This window comes from Cryptomeria japonica, chromosome 2, assembly GCF_030272615.1.
Source record: "Cryptomeria japonica chromosome 2, Sugi_1.0, whole genome shotgun sequence".
Lineage (NCBI taxonomy): Eukaryota > Viridiplantae > Streptophyta > Pinopsida > Cupressales > Cupressaceae > Cryptomeria > Cryptomeria japonica.
Window position 1 is genome coordinate 616,575,548 of NC_081406.1, and position 21,233 is coordinate 616,596,780.

The 21,233-nt window shown below is 38.2% G+C and overlaps 1 protein-coding gene across 4 annotated transcripts in view; it reads right to left on the reverse strand.

Annotated features, from left to right (window-relative positions):
* The window catches only part of LOC131078691 (vacuolar fusion protein CCZ1 homolog B), a 144,455-nt gene that overhangs the window by 79,474 nt on the left and 43,748 nt on the right, over positions 1-21,233 (reverse strand). The window contains exon 1 of one of the 4 annotated variants that reach the window (XM_059216784.1): positions 21,092-21,143. The exons of the other annotated variants lie outside the window; for them this stretch is intronic. The gene's annotated coding sequence lies outside the window, so the exon portion shown is untranslated. Of the gene's footprint in view, positions 1-21,091; positions 21,144-21,233 lie in introns of those variants that run through there. 4 annotated transcript variants of the gene reach the window in all.

Genomic DNA, 21,233 nt, shown 5'->3' on the forward strand with positions numbered 1-21,233 from the left:
TAAAACTAAGGCTTTAACTATTCAAAGCTTGGGTCTTCAGCTGATTGCTATGTTCACTCCCTTGATATTTGATATTTAATTTAGGTGTTGTAATAATAATTTCATTATGCCTGATCAGTTCTCCTATATCACACAATGAATGAATGAGAGGCTATGCCTCAATTTGATTCGATCAGATATATTGATTTGATTCAATGAGACAGCAGGAGCATAAGGATTCAATCAGATATAAGTTTGTATTAGAAATGATGGAGAAAAAAGTTGAACAATCTTGTTTTGCAAATTTCATAACACATGAGTATAAAAAATAGCATTAAACTCACAAATCACATCAGTCATACTCATAATAGGTGCAATAAGCCTAGTTTATCTAGTTTCCAAGTCACATAGTGTAGCTATGTAATGACCCTTATATTATATATATATTCATTTTACGGATTACTTTAATCATTTCACTACATTATTATTATTCCCAAATTAATATTAAAGAGTTATCCACAATTTATTATTAATATTGTATTACTTACAATTAATAAAATTATTCACAATGTTTATATTTAAACCTTTGTTTAATATAAATTGCATCGATGTTAATTCACAAACACCGATCTGCATTAAGGGTTAATACATTGAATTGGAGGGACATGACCCAAGGAATAGCTGTCCAAGGAATCGTGTCCCTTTGGAAGAGACATGGCAAATCGATGGTTTAAATACCATTGAGCCCCTCCCTTCCTGCGGCATATAACACACAGGAAAATAAGATAAGAGACACACGAGAGATAAGGAAAAGAGAATAGGGAAAAGGAGAGAAAAGAAAGGTGAGACTTTCACCAGCAACCATCACACTTGGCACAGTAAGTATAAATCTGTGATAATACGTAGGGAACTGTTTTATATTTATTTACTGGTTAAAATACAGCATTTCATTTATATGATAATAGGGGCTGTTCACAGTCTAATACAAGTGTTAATAAAATAAAATACTGTTAATACAAATGATGCTATTAATAAAATTAAATACTGTTAACACACATGATGCTGTTAATAAAATAAAAAACTGTTAACACAACATGAGGCTGTTAATATAATAAAAGACTGCTAATTTAATTAGTAAAATGAATACAATTTAATAGGGTTAATACAATTTGATATTGTTAATACCATGGATACTAATAATACAGTTCAGTATTATTAATACAATTAACACTACTAATCTCACCACAAAGAAGTCATCTCGAATCTCATGATTTCCCAACTTCAAGGACATGTTGGAAATCATCCGATTGCATGATATGGTGGAGCCATCAGCTACCATGACTTTGAATCCTTCAACTTCTTCGGTCACTAGCCCTCTCTTAGCAACAATTCTTTCATCAATGAAGTTATGAATTGCCCCCGTATCAATGAGAGATGATATGACACAGTCTTCTCCCAACACTCCCCTAACTCTAAAGGACTCATTCTTGTGAAGGTTCGAGAGTTGAGCAACCACACCTCTATCATCTTGTTCACTTTCAGGCCCTTCAAGAGTCTCTTCATACTCGCTGTCCTCAATTTCAGTCTGCTGTTGAGATTTCAGAATCAGATCCATCAGCTGAATAGGTCTCCATTTGATGTAAATTGCCTTTCCCATGACACTTATGTCCTGGAGCCCAAGGTTCTCTGCAAGAATAGCACAAATTCTTCCTCCGGAGCTCTTGACGAAGCTCATCATCCATCCGGGAAGGAAACTTTTTATGCTGACTGGAAATTTCTTCTTGTCCTTCCGAAATGAAGAAGGCTTGGACTGAAATTTGGATTTAGGGGCAGCCAACTCCATGCTCCTAGATTTTTCGATAGCTTCAACCAAGGTGGGTGGATCAAAGGCTTTAACCCAACCTTTCAATGGTTCCTCCAGTCCTTCAATGAATAAGGCCACCAACCTTTTTTCAGAAATGCTACTAACCATTATTGAGAGATTCTAGAATTCAGTTATGTAGTTGTCCAAGGAGCCTTGCTGTTTGAGTTGTCCAAGCTCTCTGAATTTAACCTCCAGGTCCTTAGAATCAAACCTTTCAATCAGCTTGTTTGTGAACTCGGCATATGTAGTTATCAAATTGTGTCCAAGGGTGACCAACCCATGGTACCACCATTCGGGAGCAACACCATCCAAGTGCAAGGTAGCAAACTCAATGGCGTCTTCTTTAGGCATTGTCGTTAAGGAAAAATAATTGTCCAACTTCTGGACCCAAGCTCTAGCTATTCACTTATTGCTTCCATCAAAATGTGCTAGAGTGACCTTCCCAAGAGCTTGTTGATAGTCTCTTGGAGTGGAGTATCTGTTATCAAACCTCCCTTCCCTTCTCTTCTTTTGATTCATGAAGGGACAGAATGTCACAAATCTCCGTGGGAAGTGATGCATACCCCATGTAACATGCCTGTATCTCATCAGCTATTGGGACTTCCACCACAGGTGGCAGTGCTTCCTTTGGAAGGAAAACAGGTTGCAAGGGTCTTGACACCGAACCACCCGGTACTCCATTGTTACTACTATGGTTGCTTCCATTCCCATTACCTCCTGAATTGTTAGAGGTACTGGCATGGTGTCCATTAGTGTCTTGATTTTGACTTCGACCCCCACCAGCATTCTGATTTAATGTGGCCAGCAACTGGGACATCATGTCCATCATAGTATCAAACTTTTTCTCAACTCTCTCCGCAGCCCCATTGGCACCATTTTGATCTGATGTTTTCTCTACCATTGAATCCACTGAATTGGCTGAATCAACCTCTTTCTCTTTGTTTCTCAAGACCTCTGAAAAGGTCTCTTCCACTGGCACTAACAGTATTTGAAACTACTGCCTTCTCTGCTCTTTGTTGTAGTATCTAGTATCTTTGTCACTCATGGAGAACCCTTAACACACAGGCTGGTAGGATGAGTGGCTTTGATACCACTATAATATCCCCGACAATTTCTTTTTAATTTTTTTAACAAGATTACAATAACACCAACACCTGTTAGGGTTAGAATAAGAAAACTAAACCAACTGAAAGGAACCTTACACCTTTTGATCACCGAGAGCCCAAGCTAGGAGGGTGAGAGCATACGGTAGTAGGGGATCGTTAGATGTAAACTACTGAAAGTACTGATTACAATAATGGGCGGCAAGCCAGCCCCTTCCACTTTCCAATGGGAATAGAAAACTAGAAAGCTTGGCGGTAAACCAGCCAAGGAGAAATAAGAACATAACCAAGCATGAATCACTCTATCACATATCTCAGCAGAAGGATGAACACTTACAACAAAGCTTAACTCAACCGCTTATGCAACAAGAGGACCATTACAAACAAAATATCACTTGACCACTTATTCAACGGGAAGACAGAATTACAAAGATCAGATGTAGGCGGCAAGCCAGCCTCTTCCACTTTTCAGCGGGGATTTGCTTTACAATCCAGAAATGGTTGTTAGTACTACTATCCAGCCTTACAATTAAGAGATGCAATGCATAGAAAAGAGAGATTATACTGTCCAATACTGAAGAATACCTCCAATCTTAACACAAATTAGCTAACTCAAACCCACCCATAAAGAAATAACACGCCACTGATCACTAAACTGAAAATACAATCTGCTGTCCGCATAACACGCAGAAAACAACCACTACCAAATTCACTATTATGCTCATAACTCACCCACAACAACTCGGAATGACACAAAAACTGAAGCAAATGAAAGCTAAGACAAAGGTGATGCTCCTAGAACCTCAAACCTGCACCGTGAACACCACCAACAGCCATCACGCAACCGAAGGCAGCTAAGAAATGGTACGACCCAGCTCGGAAGTACGATTGGCTACCAAAAATCAGAAAGCACACCAACAAAAACGCCAAAGTAGAAGAATGATCGCCCTCCAACTACGCTTCCAACGAGCTAATACCCAGAATGATTGAATGCACAGGCAAGGAGATATGATCAAATCTTCACTTCAGCCACACCAAACCAGCAACATTGAAAAACACTCCACACACTGAAAGAATACTGAAACACACACTGAAAACTGGAAGCACACTCACAAATAACTCCAACAACACACTGAAATGAGCTAGGTACTGTATTTGAAGTACGAAATTGGCAAAACTAGAGAGCCACAACTCCGAAGCTCAAGTTCACTCACCATTCCGGCAACATAACGATATGATTTCTTCAAGATACCAAATGAGGAGCCCATCCCTTGTATTTATAGATTTCTCCATCTAAAATTCAAATGCAAATGACACCCAAACTCATTTGAAATTCACTTCATTTCATTTCATGTACCCCTCCAAGTATGGCGTCCACTTTCCCATCTTCTGAGTCGTACTTTTCCCAAGGAAATCGCCATGTTATAACATTAACATTACAAGGCATGAAACTCATCATTTTTGACGCCATCACTTAGGGAAATAAACATGTGACTTAGGATTAATAATATAATGTTCTCCTTCCTAAGTCATTCCTCCAAAATAATCAGTGAAATAATTAAATATTAAACTTTAGAATAAAGTAGTTATATTTAATTAATCAATTATAAATCACTCACTGATTACTGCCAAATCAACCATATGAACTGGAGTGCAGAAGATACTAATTCTGGACTGGATTGAAACTCTGCTCAAGACTACCACAAATAACTCTGCCTGAACTGATACTTATAAAAATAGTAAGTCATGAAAACATCTCTGAAAGACATGCTCGTCGAACCACGTGAGAGAGCTCTAATAACCCAGAAAAACCTCAAAATCCAATCAGCTGCCACCAACTTACTAAAAATAGTAAGTTCAGAAATCACTCCGGAACAGAATGCATGTTAGACCACCGTGAAGCTCTCGAAAAACCCAGAAGGAATCCTCAATTCATTCTGCCAAAATCCAAACAGAACATCCCTGAAAACTACGAAGAATCCTCCTAAAAAATAGGAAACCCTAATTCCTCATTCCAATCAACCTACGGGTTTCAAAAATAGGCTAATGGACCACTAATTACCTCCTATTGAGAAGAGGACATTACAATTACTTTTCCATAGCAGCCCTCACCTAGTGCTCTCAAGTGGCTTTGGGCGCTATTTTGGTAGCATGGAGGAATTTGTGTTGTGGAGGGAAATTCCTCCACAACCATGTTTTAGCACTCCCCCTTGCTCTTGGGCGCTAATTCAGTGTGGTCATGGAATTTTGGGGGTGGAGGGAAATTCCTCCACCACCCCATTCTAGCACCCACTTCTCCCTTTGAGCGCCAAATTCACCTTGTCATGGAAAATTTGCCATGGAGGAAAATCCTAATTTTGGCACCCACTTGCATTTGGATACATTTCCATGGTAAGGGATTCTTCCTTGGTTTTTTATCCAGACTTAGCCATTTTTGCACACTTCCGCCTTAGGATGCCATATTTGGAATTGAAGTGGACTTTCGTGCCATACTTAGAAGATTTTCAATGCTTTCTACTTTTGGAATGGGAGTTGCACACTTAAGCCATTTTTTATCAGTAGCCTGCTCTTTCTAACTTTCCAGATTCATGAATGCTCAATCTTCAGTGCCAGGAGCCCTACCAGTTGATGATCTTGCCAAGAATAGACTTACTATAAATAGTAAGTACTTCAAAATGTTAAGATTAGGGCAAAACAGGATGAGACGACACCTACTAAAAATAGAAACTGCAAATAGTGAGTTTGATTTTTAGCAAAATTAGACCAATCTGAGAGGTAGTGAAATCCCTAAAAATAGGAACTTTCTAAAAAATAGAAAGTTGCTCAAAATTTGCTCAAATTTCACTGGCAGGTTCCTTGAAGGGTTCTGATTCCAATGCAACATTCAATTTTTCCAAAACCCTAAAGGAAAAGCATCAAATCCAAGTCTGAAGAGAAAAAACCCTAAAATAGACCAAATGAGTCCTAGACTTGGCCAAATTTGCTCAAAAGACTCACAAACTTGATCAAATTTCATCAAAACACTTGCGAACTGGGGAGATCGGAGAGATTGTTGTGGAAAGACCCAAAGAACCAAAACCAAAAGATCAAGAGGACCTAAAGAGTAGGGGGTCCCCATTTGCAATGGGGCAATGTGTGAAAACATCACAACAGGGCCAAACAGCAAAAAGGGGATGAGCAGCCAAAGAAAGACCTAAGTAAAATAAAATGCTTTGCTTGCAAGAAGATGGGACACTGTGCTAGTCAATGTCCCAGCAAGAAGAAGGGTGTGACAGCTTGTAATGTCCCCTACTGGTACGGTGCCTTAAGCCTGCACTCGATTGCTTGATTAGGGATAGCCCTGCAATCACAAGAATAGACAGACAATATCTACAAACATATACATATTACTGATTAGCCCAAACCATCAGCACTAACATGCAGATGGTAAGAAAGTATCATAGGTTAAAGCAAAGAGCAAGGGACTGCTTGTCTACCAAATCCAAGGGCTGGTTGCTTCTAACCCCCTTGCTAGATGGGTAGTCTCCCTATGCTTTCCTTCTAAACCATAATACTTTTAGTCACACAAATGACCTCTCTGTCTTGAAATGACTGGCAGGGAGATAGCAATTGGTATCTTGACTTCATGGGTCTTTGACCACATAATAGCCCCTCGTTGCCTCTGAATACCATCTCCAGTGCTCTCTCCAAGATAGAGTTGAAAACAATACTCTAACTATTAATTGATGTGCAGCAGTAACCTAAATGAATTATCACATATATTCACCCAGTTACATGCAACAGTATTCTAATTACTAATTGATATACAGCAATAATTTTAATTGGAATTTACAGTACATATAACAGTCATGCTGTCTCGGTCATATACAGAGTATATAAATATTTAATAAATACAGACAGTATATATCAGAACTGTCATATTTAATAAATATATATATATATTTCATATTTAATATTTTAATATTGTTTCCTAAAGCAATAATTAATATCCTGATTGAAGTAAGTTATTGTGTTCTTGGCTGGGCCAAGAACGTAACTCCTTACCTGTCCTTGGTAGAGTAGAAGAAAATTCCAATGTGCTCTTGCTGCCAATGCTATCCTCTTGTTTACTTCCTCTTCCCTTCTTATTATCGATTCCCATTGAAGACCCCGTAACGGTTACTAATAAGAATGTAAGATAAAATCGCCTTTCTGATGTATACGATTTGCCTAGTTATATCTTGCTGAGTGGAAGGTTTGCAGCCTTTGGATACGGAAGAGACATATCCCTTCCAACCACTCCTCTTCATAACAAAGATCTAACTTAATCGCATTCTTTCTTTGGTTAATGAGATAGTTGGTTTACGTTGTTTTTCATAATTATCCCCTCAAGTCGTTCTGAATCTTTTTACTACTATAGATATTAATCGTGCCTTCTTTAGATAGATCGACGCTAGTTACACCTTGTCTTTAATTGAATGATTCTCTATTCCATATTTTCAAAGGGCTCATAGTGTGGTTCGTATCTCATTTTGAAAGAGTTTGGAAGGACTTTATTTTGTTGCAAGGGAGACCATTCTGACATGCGTCAGATCTGGTCTGCCACAAATATGCTGAACACTTATACATAGCAGCAGTACTCAAGCTCAAAGAATCTGGTGAGTTGATAAATTTTTATTTGTGTTTTCTGAATTTGTTTATTAATATAGTTGTTTCTAATTACTTTGTTGTGAGAATGAATGTTTACTTATATATTTATTATTGATCAATTACTGTTACACACTGTTATTGATCAAACATTTAAATATCACTATTTTATTAATATGTCATATTTATTTATAATATTTTCAAATATAATATTAATTTATTTTATATAAATATTTCAAGAATATTAATTAATATTTAATAAATAAATAAATATTTAATGATTTCAAGTAATCATTTGTTGATAATTATTATATTAATTAATAATAATTACTTCATTTAGGTTATATATAATGATCAAGGGAGGGACATGACACAGCTACAGCTGAGGTGGATGAATTTGCCTCAAAGTTTGAGAATGAGTTCTCACTAGTTATATGCCTATCTACTAGTGCCATATCATCGAGTGTGGCATATGGACAATGGAGCATCTTTCCATATGTCAGGTGTCAGACAGTATTTTTCAGATCTCACCGAGGTAGGAAATGACATCGAGGTTGTACTTGGAGATGACACCAGAGTCAGGGCAGTAGGACGTAGTACTGTATCTTTTTAGAGGGAGACTTTGTCTCCTATGGTACTTCAAGATGTGTTGGAAGTTGTAGGGCTGAAGAAGAATCTGATTTCAGTCTCTACCATTGAGAATAGGGGATTTGAGGTGATCTTCAGAGGAGGACTAGCATAGTGTCCCAAAGAGGTCCAGCGTCACTTCAGCTAAGTGATTAGGACTCGACAGGAGAACCTGTATCGGCTTTCTTTTCAGCCTATACATGCCTTGACCAGCAGTAGCAGCAGCAGTCACTTATGTGAGCTATGGCATAGGAAGATGGCTCACTTGCATCATGGAGCTTTGAGGGTACTGAGGGAGATAGTGACGGGGTTGCCACAGTTTAGAACTGAGCACCGGGAGGTATGCAAAGGGTGCACTTTGGGGAAGTACACTAAGACAGTCTTTCCCACCAGTGATAGTAGATCAGCAGGCATTCTAGACTTGGTACATTATGACTTATGTGGGCCCATGTCTATAGTTTCCTTGAGCAGTCATGAGTACTATGTGACCTTCATTGATGACTACTCCAGGAGGACCTGGATTTTCTTCTTGTCTTCTTGAAGACCAAGGATGAGGTCTCCAAACAGTTTCATGAGTTCAAATCTCTTGTGGAGAACCAGACAAGGAAGAAGATCAAAGTCCTAAGAATGGATAACGGAGGTGAGTACACCTCAAATGAGTTTGTAGACTATTGTAAACAGGAGGGCATCAGGAAGTAGCTAACAGTACCTTATAACCCCCAACAGAACGGGGTTGCAGAGAGAAAGAACAGGGCAATTGTTGGGGCAGCACGGGTTATTATACATGATCAGGAGTTACCACTTTTCTTATGGGCTAAGGCTTGTAACACAGCAGTTTACCTTCAGAACAAGAGTCCCCATAAGGCATTGAGTAGCAAGATTCCTGAGGAGGCCTTCACGGGGAGGAGGCCAGATATTGGACACATTCGCATCTTTGGGTGCGTGACATACTCACATGTCCCTTCAGAGAAGAGGACGAAGCTGGAGCCCACTGCAAAGAAGGGCATTCTTGTAGGCAATAGTGAGACCTCAAAGGCCTATTGGATCTACATTCCAACACAGTGGAAGATTGTTGTCAGGAGGGATGTCAAATTTGAGGAGCAAGCCTTTAGGAGGTCATGTGAGTTGAGAGGCAGTGATGATCAGGTTTCAAAGGTACAGTATGGTACATCATAGGGGACACAGTCATAGGTTCTAGGGACACAGAGTTCAAGGGTTACAGGTTCACCTAGTATAGGTACTCCAAGTATATAGAGTACAAGTACAGATTCACAGGGTTCAAGTATATAGGGCACAGGTCCTAGCGCAGATTCTAGAGGTACATCTCCTATGGCTAGACTCACATAGGAGACTAGGGGGCAAGAGGATGTTGCTCCACAGGAGATCACTTCAAGGAAGAGGAGGTCAAGATGGCTTCAGGAAACCTTGAAGGAGGCCATGGCGTCAGTAGGTGAGCCTCAAAGGATGGTTAGAGAGAATCGAGGACCTGAGAGGTTTTGTAGTTATCTGGCCATGGTGATAGACATCAAAGGTTCCGAGCCTTCCACTTTTGAGGAGGCAGCAGATCAGAGTGTTTGGAGGAATGCCATGGTGGAGTATGACTCCATCATCAGGAATGATGTTTGGGAGGTTGTGCCTAGACCGGAGGGGAAGTTAGTGGTGACTTCCAAGTGGTTGCATAAGATCAAGTATGCCGCAGATGGCAGCATAGAGAAGTATAAGGCTTGTTTTGTGGCTAGGTGATTCTCACAAGTGAAGGGAATTGATTATGATAAGACTTTTGCTGCAGTAGCGAGATATACTTCCATACGAAGTGTCATAGCCATTGTAGCAAAGATGGGTTGGAGCATTCATCAGATGGATGTGAAGACCGCTTTTTTGAATGGTCTCATAGAGGAGAACGTATACATTGAGCAGCCACAAGGATTTGAGTAGTTTGACAGAGAGTCTCACGTGTGCCGTTTGAAGAAGGCACTCTATGGCCTGAAGCAAGCTCCACAAGCTTGGTATGCTAAAATTGATTCTTACTTGCAGCAAATGAGCTTCGAGAAGAGTGAGGCAGATCTGAATCTCTACTACATAGTGATTGGGGATGATCGACTCCTTCTGGTACTTTATGTTGATGACTTGTTCATTACAGGAGAAGTTGGGCTCATAGCTAGTTGCAAGAAGGATCTTGCTTCAGAGTTTGAGATGAAGGACATAGGACTGATGCATTATTTCTTGGGATTGGAGGTTTGGCGGGAGGATGGGAACGTCTTTCTAAGGCAAGGGAAGTATGATGCAGACATTCTGAGGAGATTTCACATGGAGGACTGCAGACCCATGTCCACACCCATGACCACCAACTGGAAGAAGTTGAGTGCTTCTGAGTCAAAATTGGTGGATCCCACATTGTATCGTCAATTGCTTGGCTCATTGATGTATCTGGTCAAAATACTAACCAGACATTTGTTTTGCTGTGAACACTCTAAGTTAGTACATGGTGGAGCCTAGGAGAGTGCATTGGATTGCAGAAAAACACATATTGAGGTACTTGGCAAGCACTGTGGATTATGGACTGAACTATGTCAGGGGCGATGGAGTTAGATTGGTTGGTAATACGGACTCAGACTGGGCAAGATGTGCTGCAGACAGGTAAAGCACTTCAGGGTGTTGTTTTGTTCTGGGCTCAGTAGTTGTGTCTTGGTTTAGCCGAAAACAGAAGTCAGTGGCAAGTTGTGAGGCTGTTTGGCTTCATAAATTACTGGTTGGTTTGTTTGGTCAGGAGCTGTGGCCTACGAGACTTGCATTAAACTCACAGGGAATCCAATGTCTCATGATAGGTCAAAGCATATTGAAATCAGGTATCACTTCATTCGAGATTGAGTTTAGAGAGGAGCAGTTGAGCTTAAGTACATATCCACTTAGGAGCAGGTTGCGAACATCCTTACGAAGTCCTTGCCAAGAGGCAAGCATATCTATTTCAAGGACAAGTTGGGAGTGGTTAAGAACACGTTCTTGGGTAAGAGGGAGTGTTAAATGTTACCGTGGAAAGTGGTCCCTACTTTAAGTCATTATGCAAAAGCTTTTAGTAAGGGAGTTGTGGGCTCCTCTTATATTAGTATATCAAATAATACTAATGATCATTCTTTTTCTTATCATGAGGTGCAAATTTAAGATTTGAAAAAAATGATAGAATAGAGGTGGTGATGGCATGTTATCCACGGTGGGGGTGTGATGAAAGAAGTGAAGTTGCAGTGATGGCAACCATTATCTTCAGCAGGGAGCTCGACCGATTGAAGAGAAATGTGACAGAGGAATAACAACAGTTTATGCTGTCACAGCTGAAGAGTACATGAGGATTGAAACTGGTTCATATTGAACGAAGAAGAGTAAGATGTTTGATTCTTCCTAGAACAGAAAAAGGGTGAAGTGAGACGTGTGACTATCTTTCCTAGTTCTGAGCAGATTTGAAAAGAATCTAAGATTATTAGTTCTGCTGTTGTAACTATATCTCTGTAGATTTTCTTGCAATAAGCTTTCTTTTGGGTTTTATCCCTAAGTTTTAGCTCAAACATTTGTGTCATCTATCTTCTTCTATGGCATTTAAAACTTATGTGTATGTGCTGAATATGTGGTTTCAGATTTATGTTAAAGATCTGTAGGAAATGCATCTGTGTTCATGTTTGTTCATGTTTTTTAATTTCATTGTACACTCATTGCAAGTTGCATCATCTCACAGTTTTTTCTTTCTGAGCATGAAACTATAAAAAACATGTGATAACATCGATCAGTTTAGTGTGAGACTGAAAGATGCTATTAAACACAACATTCCCCAAACAAAGTTTAAACATATCTCTCTCCCCCTTTGTCATTGATGACAACTTAAAGCTTACAAAACTGAAAATGCAACCTGCTCCTACTCTCCCTGTCTCTGATTCTTCCCCTTTGACATCAATGGCAAAGGAGATAATAACTCTACAACTTCTTCACGTGGAGCTAAAGGATATGACAATTACAAGCTCCCCCTTAATCAATACTTTTCCTTACTGACCAGATGAGTGTGACATCACTCCCAACTTCTTCCTCGGGTACTCAAAAGTTTCCTTTGGAAGAGGCTTGGTGAAGATATCTGCAACCTATCCTTTGGTGGCAACATATTCTAACTTTTAAATGATTGTTAGCAAATTGCTCTCTTAAAAAATGATACTTAGTTGGAATATGTTTAGTCCTAGAGTGCATAACTGGATTCTTGGATATATTAATTGCACTCATATTGTCACAAAAAATAGAAAATACAAATGGGATGATCAAATTCTACCTTAATGTCCTTCAGCGTTTGCTTCATCCAAAGAAGTTTTGTGCAACAAGAAATTGCTGCAATGTATTTAGCTTCAGCTGTAGACAAAGAAATTGAATCTTGTTTCTTACTCAACGACGAAACAAGATAATTTCCTATAAAGAATGCACCTCCACTCATGCTCTTTCTATCATCAACATTGTTGATCCAATCTGCATCTGTGTATGTTGTGAGGGTGAAATCTTCACCTCTTGGATACTATAAACCGAAATCCATAGTACATTTTAGATATTTGAATATCCTCTTTATTGCACTTACATGAGTCTCCTTTGGTGGATCCTGAAATTGAGCGACATAACCAATAGCTTGCATAATACCTGGGCGTGTAGCTATGACATACAATAAACTCCCAATCATTGACCTATACAAAGTTTGATTAGCTTCGAGAGATTCATCCTCCTTGCTCAACTTGCATCTTGTAACCATGGGTGTAATCACAGGATTGCAATCTTCTACCTTGAACTTCTTCAACATTTCCTTAATATACTAGGTTTGAGAAAAAAATATTCCATTAGCTGATTGTAATATTTGCAAACCAAGAAAATAAGACAGCTCACCAAGCATTGACATTTGAACTCATTCTTTGCACATATTTTCACAGTTGCTTGCAAAGATAATATCATCTACATAAACAACAACAATTAACATGTCATTACCTTCATTTTTGACATAGCGGTTGCTGTCCACAAAACCTCTTTTGTAGCCTTGCTGCTGCAAGTATTTGTCTAGTCTAGAATACCAAGCTTTGGGTGCTTGTTTCTGTTAATGTTATTGTACCGGCGGGAGATTCTTTCTCCTATCAAATTCAAGATCAGCAATGTACAAGACCCGATTTGGTCATAAGTGTGGACATATTAACCAACAGCAATTGACAAACGGATATAAGCAATAGCAATTAGTTAACGGTAACCAATCAACATTAAGAGTCACAATTTCCATAACAAACCCACGTATGAAGAGGTGCATTTATGAAGAGATACAACCCTCTTATGTTGCAAGATTATATATGTTGAGGAAATTACAGTGCAAAGGGGTGACCGCATCTAGAGGATTCTCAAGAAGATGGAAGATAAGTCAGGCAAGCATCCATCAGAGGAGGACATAGAATCGTTCATAATTTTATATATATAGCGCAAACATTCATATATAGATCGAGGATCTTATTAGACCAATCCACATCCGACTACACATCTAAACTGTCATTAACAGAAACTGCCAGTTGCTATCTTCATTATACAAGCATTGAGATCGCCATAGGCGACTTCATCTCTGTATCCATTGCAGAAGCAAATCGCCACCTCTGGAACAGCATTAGGGAAGTAGAGGAATCGTTGTGAATGAAGAATGAAAGTCAGATCATTAAATCATACAACACATTAAAGACAACCTAGTGCTTGAGGGTGGAGTTCGATATCTTCAGCATATTGACATATTGCTTCAGATCAATACCTATTAAGGAGATATTATTTCAGTTGTAAATTCGAGCGTAGTGAGGTGGCTTCACTTCATCATTGTATTGGCCTTGAGATTGGTCAAGTTGTAAAGGCAAATTTTTTGTATCATTCAATAATATAAGAGATATTATTGGCTGGGTTTTTCTCCCTCAAGGAGGAGTTTTTTCCCAAGGTCTTTGTTGTGTTCAAGTGTTTATTATTTCTGTACTTCTGCTTATTTCACTTCTGATCCTAAAATTAACATGGTATCAGAGTGGCGCAGCAGAAGCGTGGTGGGCCCATAATCCACAGGTCCTAGGTTTAAAGAAAAAATCTAATCAGATTTGTTTAAGCAATTAAGTAAACTTTTCATCTAGGGCAGATCTTGAAGGCAAAGTATTGCAGATCTAAGGTTGCAAATTATTTCCGACTTAAGGGCAGATCTTTGAAGGAGAATTTGTGCAGAAAAAGAAGATGGTGAACGATGTCAAGGTAGAAGATAGGCTTGATGGAGCCTCAAACTTCAACTCTTGGAAACCCAGGGTACTCATTGCATTAGAGGAGAATGATCATCTTGATTTCGTGGAAAGTGATATGCTCAAGCCTTCCAATGAAATTGAGAAAATCCAGTGGAAGAAAAATGGCACGAAGGCTAGAAAGATCATTATAGACTCTGTGATGAATCACCTAGTACCGATCATCTCCAAGTTGAAGTCAGCTAAAGAAATGTTTGATACTCTAAAAGGATTGTATGAGATCAACAATACCAAAAAAGCCCTTGCTTTGAGACAACAACTTCACCATGTACAAATGAATAAGGAAGATTCAGTCATCTCATTCTTTGTGAACATTGCTGATTGAAGAGATCAGTTGAGCCCTATTGGGGACATAATCGCAAATAGAGATCTTGTTATGTTGGCACTAAATGGTCTTCCCCAATCTTGGGAGCCCTTTATCCAAAGCATTAGTGGGAGATCTAAGTTGCCCAAGTTTGATCGTCTTCGAGCTGATTGTATTCAAGAAGAGTCCAGGCTGGCAGCAAGAGGAATTGAGCGAAACTATCACGATGTAGAAAATCAAGTTCTTGCTACACATACTTCTAGAGAAAGAGGCAAAAGAAGAAAGAGGAATAGAGACAGAGAATCAGATCTTGCCCCAGAAGTGAAGAAGAAGAAGGATCTCTCTCACATTCAATGTTTTAGGTGTGACAAGTATGGTCACTTTGCTCGGGATTGCAAATTAAGGTCTACAGAAAATGTTTCTACTGTAGAAGTTGCCATGGGGACATCTCAAAAGGAGCCAAGCTCTAAAGTCGATTAGAAGGTTTCTTATTCTAAAATCGATCAGTTTCTTCGAAGAGGAGGAATTAACATTCAGAGGGAGTCTGACAAACCAACAGAGGCAACCTTGGACGAGGAGGTCAGGAGGTTGATGCTAGTACTTAGAGCTTCAAAGGGAGTCCTTGTAGTGTATATTTCTTTGAGATGGATAAATATGAGGTGAAAGCCCTTGTAGTGTATATTTCTCTAAGACGGAGAAATATGAGGTGAAAGCCCTTGTAGTGTATATTTCTCTCAGACGGAGAAATATAAGGTGCGAGCCCTTGTTCATCTCTGAGACTAAGATGACATGTCATGTTTAGTGACTCCATGACGATATCACGTTGAGTGACTTCGTGATGAACCTTCTTCCACAAATGGGTGTAGCCATTGTAAGTATCATATTGAGAGACTCCATGACATGGATATCTGGAAAGATATCTCCCTAGCTAAGAGGGAGTGTTGATGTTATTGTAGCGGCAAGAGATTCTTTCTCCTATCAAATTCAAGATCAGTTATGTACAAGACCCGATTTGATCATAAGCGTGGAAATATTAACAACAGCGATTGACAAACGGATATAAGCAATAGCAATTAGTTAACGGTAACCAATCAACATAAAGAGTCACGATTTGCATAACAAACCCAAGTATGAAGAGGTGAGTTTATGAAGAGATACAACCCTCTTATGTTGCAAGATTATATACATTGAGGAAATTATAGTGCAAGGGGGTGACGGCATCTAGAGGATTCTCAAGAAGACAGAAGATAAGTCAGGCAAGCATCCATAGAGGAGGACATAGAGTCGTTCATAATTATATATATATCAAGCAAACATTCATATATAGATCGAGGGTCTTATTAGACCAATCCACATCCGACTACACATCTAAACTGTCATTAACAGAAACTGCCAATTGCTATCTTCATTATACAAGCATTAAGATCGCCATAGGCGACTTCATCTCTGTATCCATTACAAGAAGCAAATTGCCACCTCTGGAACAGCGTTAGGGAAGTAGAGGAATCGTTGTGAATAAAGAATGAAAGTCAGATCATTAAATCATACAACACATTGAAGACAAACTAGTGCTTGAGGGAGGAGTTCGATATCTTCAGCATATTGACATATTGCTTCAGATCGGTACCTATTAAGGAGATATTATTTGAGTTGTAAATTCGCGCCTAGTGAGGTGCCTTCACTTCATCATTGTATTGGCCTTGAGATAGGCCAAGTTGTGAAGGAAAATTTTCTGTATTATTCAATAATATAAGAGATATCATTGGCTGGGTTTTTCTCCCTCAAGAAGGAGGTTTTTCCCAGGGTATTTGTTGTGTTCAAATGTTTATTATTTCTGTACTTCTGCTTATTTCACTTCTGATCCTAAAATTAACAGTTCCAACCCATACAATGCCTTCTTCAGCTTGCATACACAGTCTTGATATTCTGAAATAATAAATCCATCAAGTTGTTCCATGTAAACTTCTTCCTCCAAATTTCCATTCAGAAAGGCTGATTTTTACATCCATTGGAAAGACTTTGAAATTCTTGAAGCTTGCAAAAACTAGAAACATTCTTATTGCTTCCGACCAAGCAACAGGTGCAAATGTTTCTTCAAAGTCAACACCCTCAATTTGTGTGTATCCCTTGCACACAAATCTTGCCTTATTTCTTAAAATTTGGCAAACTTCATTTAATTTATTCCTGAAGACCCATTTAGTTCCAATGACATTTTTATCTTTGGGTATTGGAACAAGTTCCCAAATTCTATTCTTCTCAATTTGATTGAACTCTTCGTCCATTGCTTCTATCCAAATTTTGTATTTACTTGCTTCTTGAACACTATTTGGTTCAATTTCGGACAGCAAAGGCGTATCTTCATTTTCAGAATAATCTATCAATCTTCTTGTTGTTCTTGGCCTATCACTGTTAATTTTGTGACCCAGATTAGTAATTAGATTATCAGTATTTAATTATTTGCTAATATTAAGTAAAGTAATGACAGAATGAAAGTAAGTGCATAGGAGACAAACACAAATACCCTGGGAAAACCTCCAAGGAGGAAAAACCCAGCACTAAAGACCCACAGGTCAGATTATGTATTCAATCTGAATTGTACCAATACAATACTTAGCTGAACTCTTCAGCCTCTTATCAGATCTGCATGTTTAATGGTCAGATCTGCCCTTCTAATTATTCCAAGTCTGCAACAAATCTGCTATCTAACAGAATTCTGGAACAACCAATGCCTTTGACCTTCTTGGATGAGTTCGCCCAATTTTACTTCTCAATTTCGCATGCTTAGTTGCAGAGGCATTTCGCTTTGCAAGAGGGAAATAAGAATATGTTTGTGTTTGGTAAATGATCATTATTTATATGATCATTTAACCCACATAACCTTTAAGTCGGCCTCCCTTTAGATATTCATTTTGGCGCCAATTTAATGTGGTGTGGTGAATGGGGCTGGTCTTTGTTTTAGGGCCACGTTAACCCTTTAAGGGCCGGTCCTCCACATTATGCTTAAGGGAAGGGGTTCAGATGTTGCCTTAGGGCAATCCAAACCCTCTTTCCTAGTTACAAACAACAATCACCTCTTATTATCAGATCTTCTTGATGATTTCTTTGTATAAATTTAGGTGGTGTCTTTGTGGAAGTTTTTGATGATGTCTCTAAAGGTATCTTTGATGGTGTCTTTTGTGCAACTGTTTCAACTGCGCCTCCTTCACTTTCTTTATCTTCCTTGAACTCCTCTAAATCTAGATCATCTACTTCTTGTATTTGTTTTGAAAGACTTCTACCTTCATGAACTTTAACATTTGCACTTTCAACCATTTTGTGCAATCGTTTATTGTAGCATCTGTATGATTTACTCTTGGAAGAATGTCCAAGAAAAAATCCCTCATGTACTCTTGAGTCAAAATCACCCAAATTGTCTTCATCTTTTTTAATATCACGTGGACTACCAAACACTCTGAAGTACTTTATAGTTGCTGGGTGCCCAAATCTGATCATGAAACCTTATCAAATCTGCAATAAATCTTTCTTTTTATATCACATTAAATCTTTCTTTTTATGTCACATTAAATCTTTCTTTTTATGACAAACATTCTTTTCTTGTTTCCTTCTAAAAGTGGCAACCAGCTTTCTGTTATTTGCTTTCCTTTCTTGGCAGCTGTAAAAACTAATTTTATTCTATCTAAATCTTCTCCACCTTGGTGCCCAACATGAGACTTATCTGTGTACAATGCAGCAGCATCAAACACTAGGCTAATTCTAACACGGCAGCATATTCTTTCAAACAGCAGGTTCTTATATCTTTTACAATGCAACAAGCTTTGACATCAATGGCAATTATCTAACACATGGACTGTGGAAATATAAAGTCTATAATTGTCTTTTCTTTTTGGCCATGTAGCCAATTAATTACAAATACAGAAGTTATCTCAATTTAGACCTAAAGATAAGGTCTCAGCAAATCATTTTTGGATTTAATATCTTTTCTATCATTGTGACATTTCTGCTATTGTGTAGCAGAGTACTCTCATTATTCTATTGTTGAGCGACAAAGTACTCCCATTACTCTAATATTTGCATGCAAATCATTCTTCTATTGGATTCATGGTCGTTAATGTTGTTTCTTATTTTAATTTATTTGGAGGTAGCAATATTGAAGAAGAAAGAAATAAAATCTAAGATAAGTGACACTAGATACTACGCAAAATGGTATAGATGGTGTACAAATAACACAGAATGTCGAATAATAATAAGCAGCAGTCTCATCATTTATTAAGCAGCAACCTTAATCTCATTATTTACTAAGCAGCAACCTTAATTTCTCATTATTTACTAAGCAGCAACCTTATTATTATTTATAAAGTGGCAATCACAATTTTAATAAAGCAGCGAGCCATATACTGAGATAATAATACAAACAATAATTGATGCTGACATTAATACGGGTCGTTAACCCATGATCAGGTGCAATAGTCAGTAAATTAATTAGTTAAGGCAGAAGACATTGTATGAGCAGTCACCACCTTTGCAAGAAGGGTATCCATTGGGAAAGACATAACTTTCCATCGAAATCTAACAGATATATATACAGCACATCAGCCAGTTCAAGGAGGCATCAAGAGAGATTGATGAAGTAGAGGTCTGCATAAGTGAATAATTTTCAGCACACAGTCCCTGTGCATTATATAAGTAATTGGCATGAGATCCAAGTGTTTATACATTAGTCTTTATATGTATATCCTAAGCTACCAGGTTCGGCACTCACGGCCCAGATATGGGTCCTGGTTCAAGATGGGTCCTGGTTCACGTTTGGGTTCAGTTCGGCTGTCACTACCCCATGTTAGTTCCGATTTGACTTTCCTGTGGGTAAAAACGCACGGTCTAATTAACCACAGACATTACCCTATGGAAAGTGATGTTTTCCAATGTTGACGCTGTAGAGCATCGCGGAAAGTGTTGATTTGAATCCTCAAATGAGGTTTAACGAATGCCTCCGACCTCACGTAAAACATCACCAGCCAGGAGGATATGAGTGGAGGATAATTCATGACTGGTCAAAGGATAATTTAAAACTTGAAAGTTTTTTTATAAACTTATTCATTGGTATATTAATATTATATTGTATTGTATTGTATTGTATTGTATTGTATTGTATTGTATTGTATCGTATCGTATTGTATTGTATTATATTGTATTGTATTATATTTTATTATAAAATATTCTAAATTTCTAATATTAATATAAATATGAATTTTACATGTTTTTTGTACTAACGAACCCAAACCCCTTTTCAAAATTTTGTCAAACCAACAAACCGGTGCCCGAACCCGAACCGGCAACTTAGTGTATATCCATAGACATTATTTCTAAATAAGATTTAAACTAAGTTTTCTCAAATGAATAGATCAATGACCTCATCTTTCAAAAAAGTCTCACCTTGATGTATACTATAGAAAGATAATATCTTTCCAAGCACAATCATATTTACAGCTTCTGTGTCCAGAAAATGATTGCCTGCAGCCTGAATATCTCTTTGGAACTGTGTATTACAGTCTCTATAGAAGTGTCCGCATCAGTAGTAACATTAAAGTATGTATGTCACCCAAATCAGGACCCCACAGTAATTCTTATATTAGTTCAAATTTTAATGTCTTTTGGACACTCTTGTCCTTTGTGCTCTTGGATGGAAAGCTTCGGTTCCCTTTTCCCATCTCTTGCAAATGGTTGCTTTCACTAGCCAATGTCCAAGGAAAGCTCCGACTATTTTGTGACTTCTCTTAGCAAGCCCACAATTTTGCCCTTATTTTCTTTTATACTTTCTTTACATCGTACATTTTCCTTTTTGACCTCTTTTCCTCATTTAAACTTTTGTTTGTGAGTTCAAAGATATTAAATTAATTGAGGACTGAGAAGCGTGAATTTAGTTTTAATAGAGACTAAAACGTAAAAAATGAAGCCACATTATGTTCTATGGTGTATGGTCTATCTTCTGCAAGGGAATGTTGGATTATTTTCTGTTTAAGCATATTCCTTAAGAGTTCACACCCTTTCCTCGTGTTCAAAGGCAAAATTGGTAATAGATTATAAGTTCCTAAGTTAAAGAGTATGATAAAAACTAATTCCAACAGCTTATTAAAGCATTTTACTTAAACTTTCCCTACGATGCCAGCTATCAAACTATCTACTAGTTGAAATAGCATGATACAACAACACAGCTCTTCTAAACTTTACAAGTTACAGCATAGGATAGAAAAGCTTGGATAGGGACTGCAAAGTTAACAAGCTAGTGAATGTAATCAGTCCCTCACTGAGTCCAATGACAGAAAGTTGACTTGTAAGAGGACAATTATCAAACTATCTACTAGTTGAAATGGCATGATGCAACAACACAGCTCTTCTAAACTTTGCAAGCTACAGCATAGGAT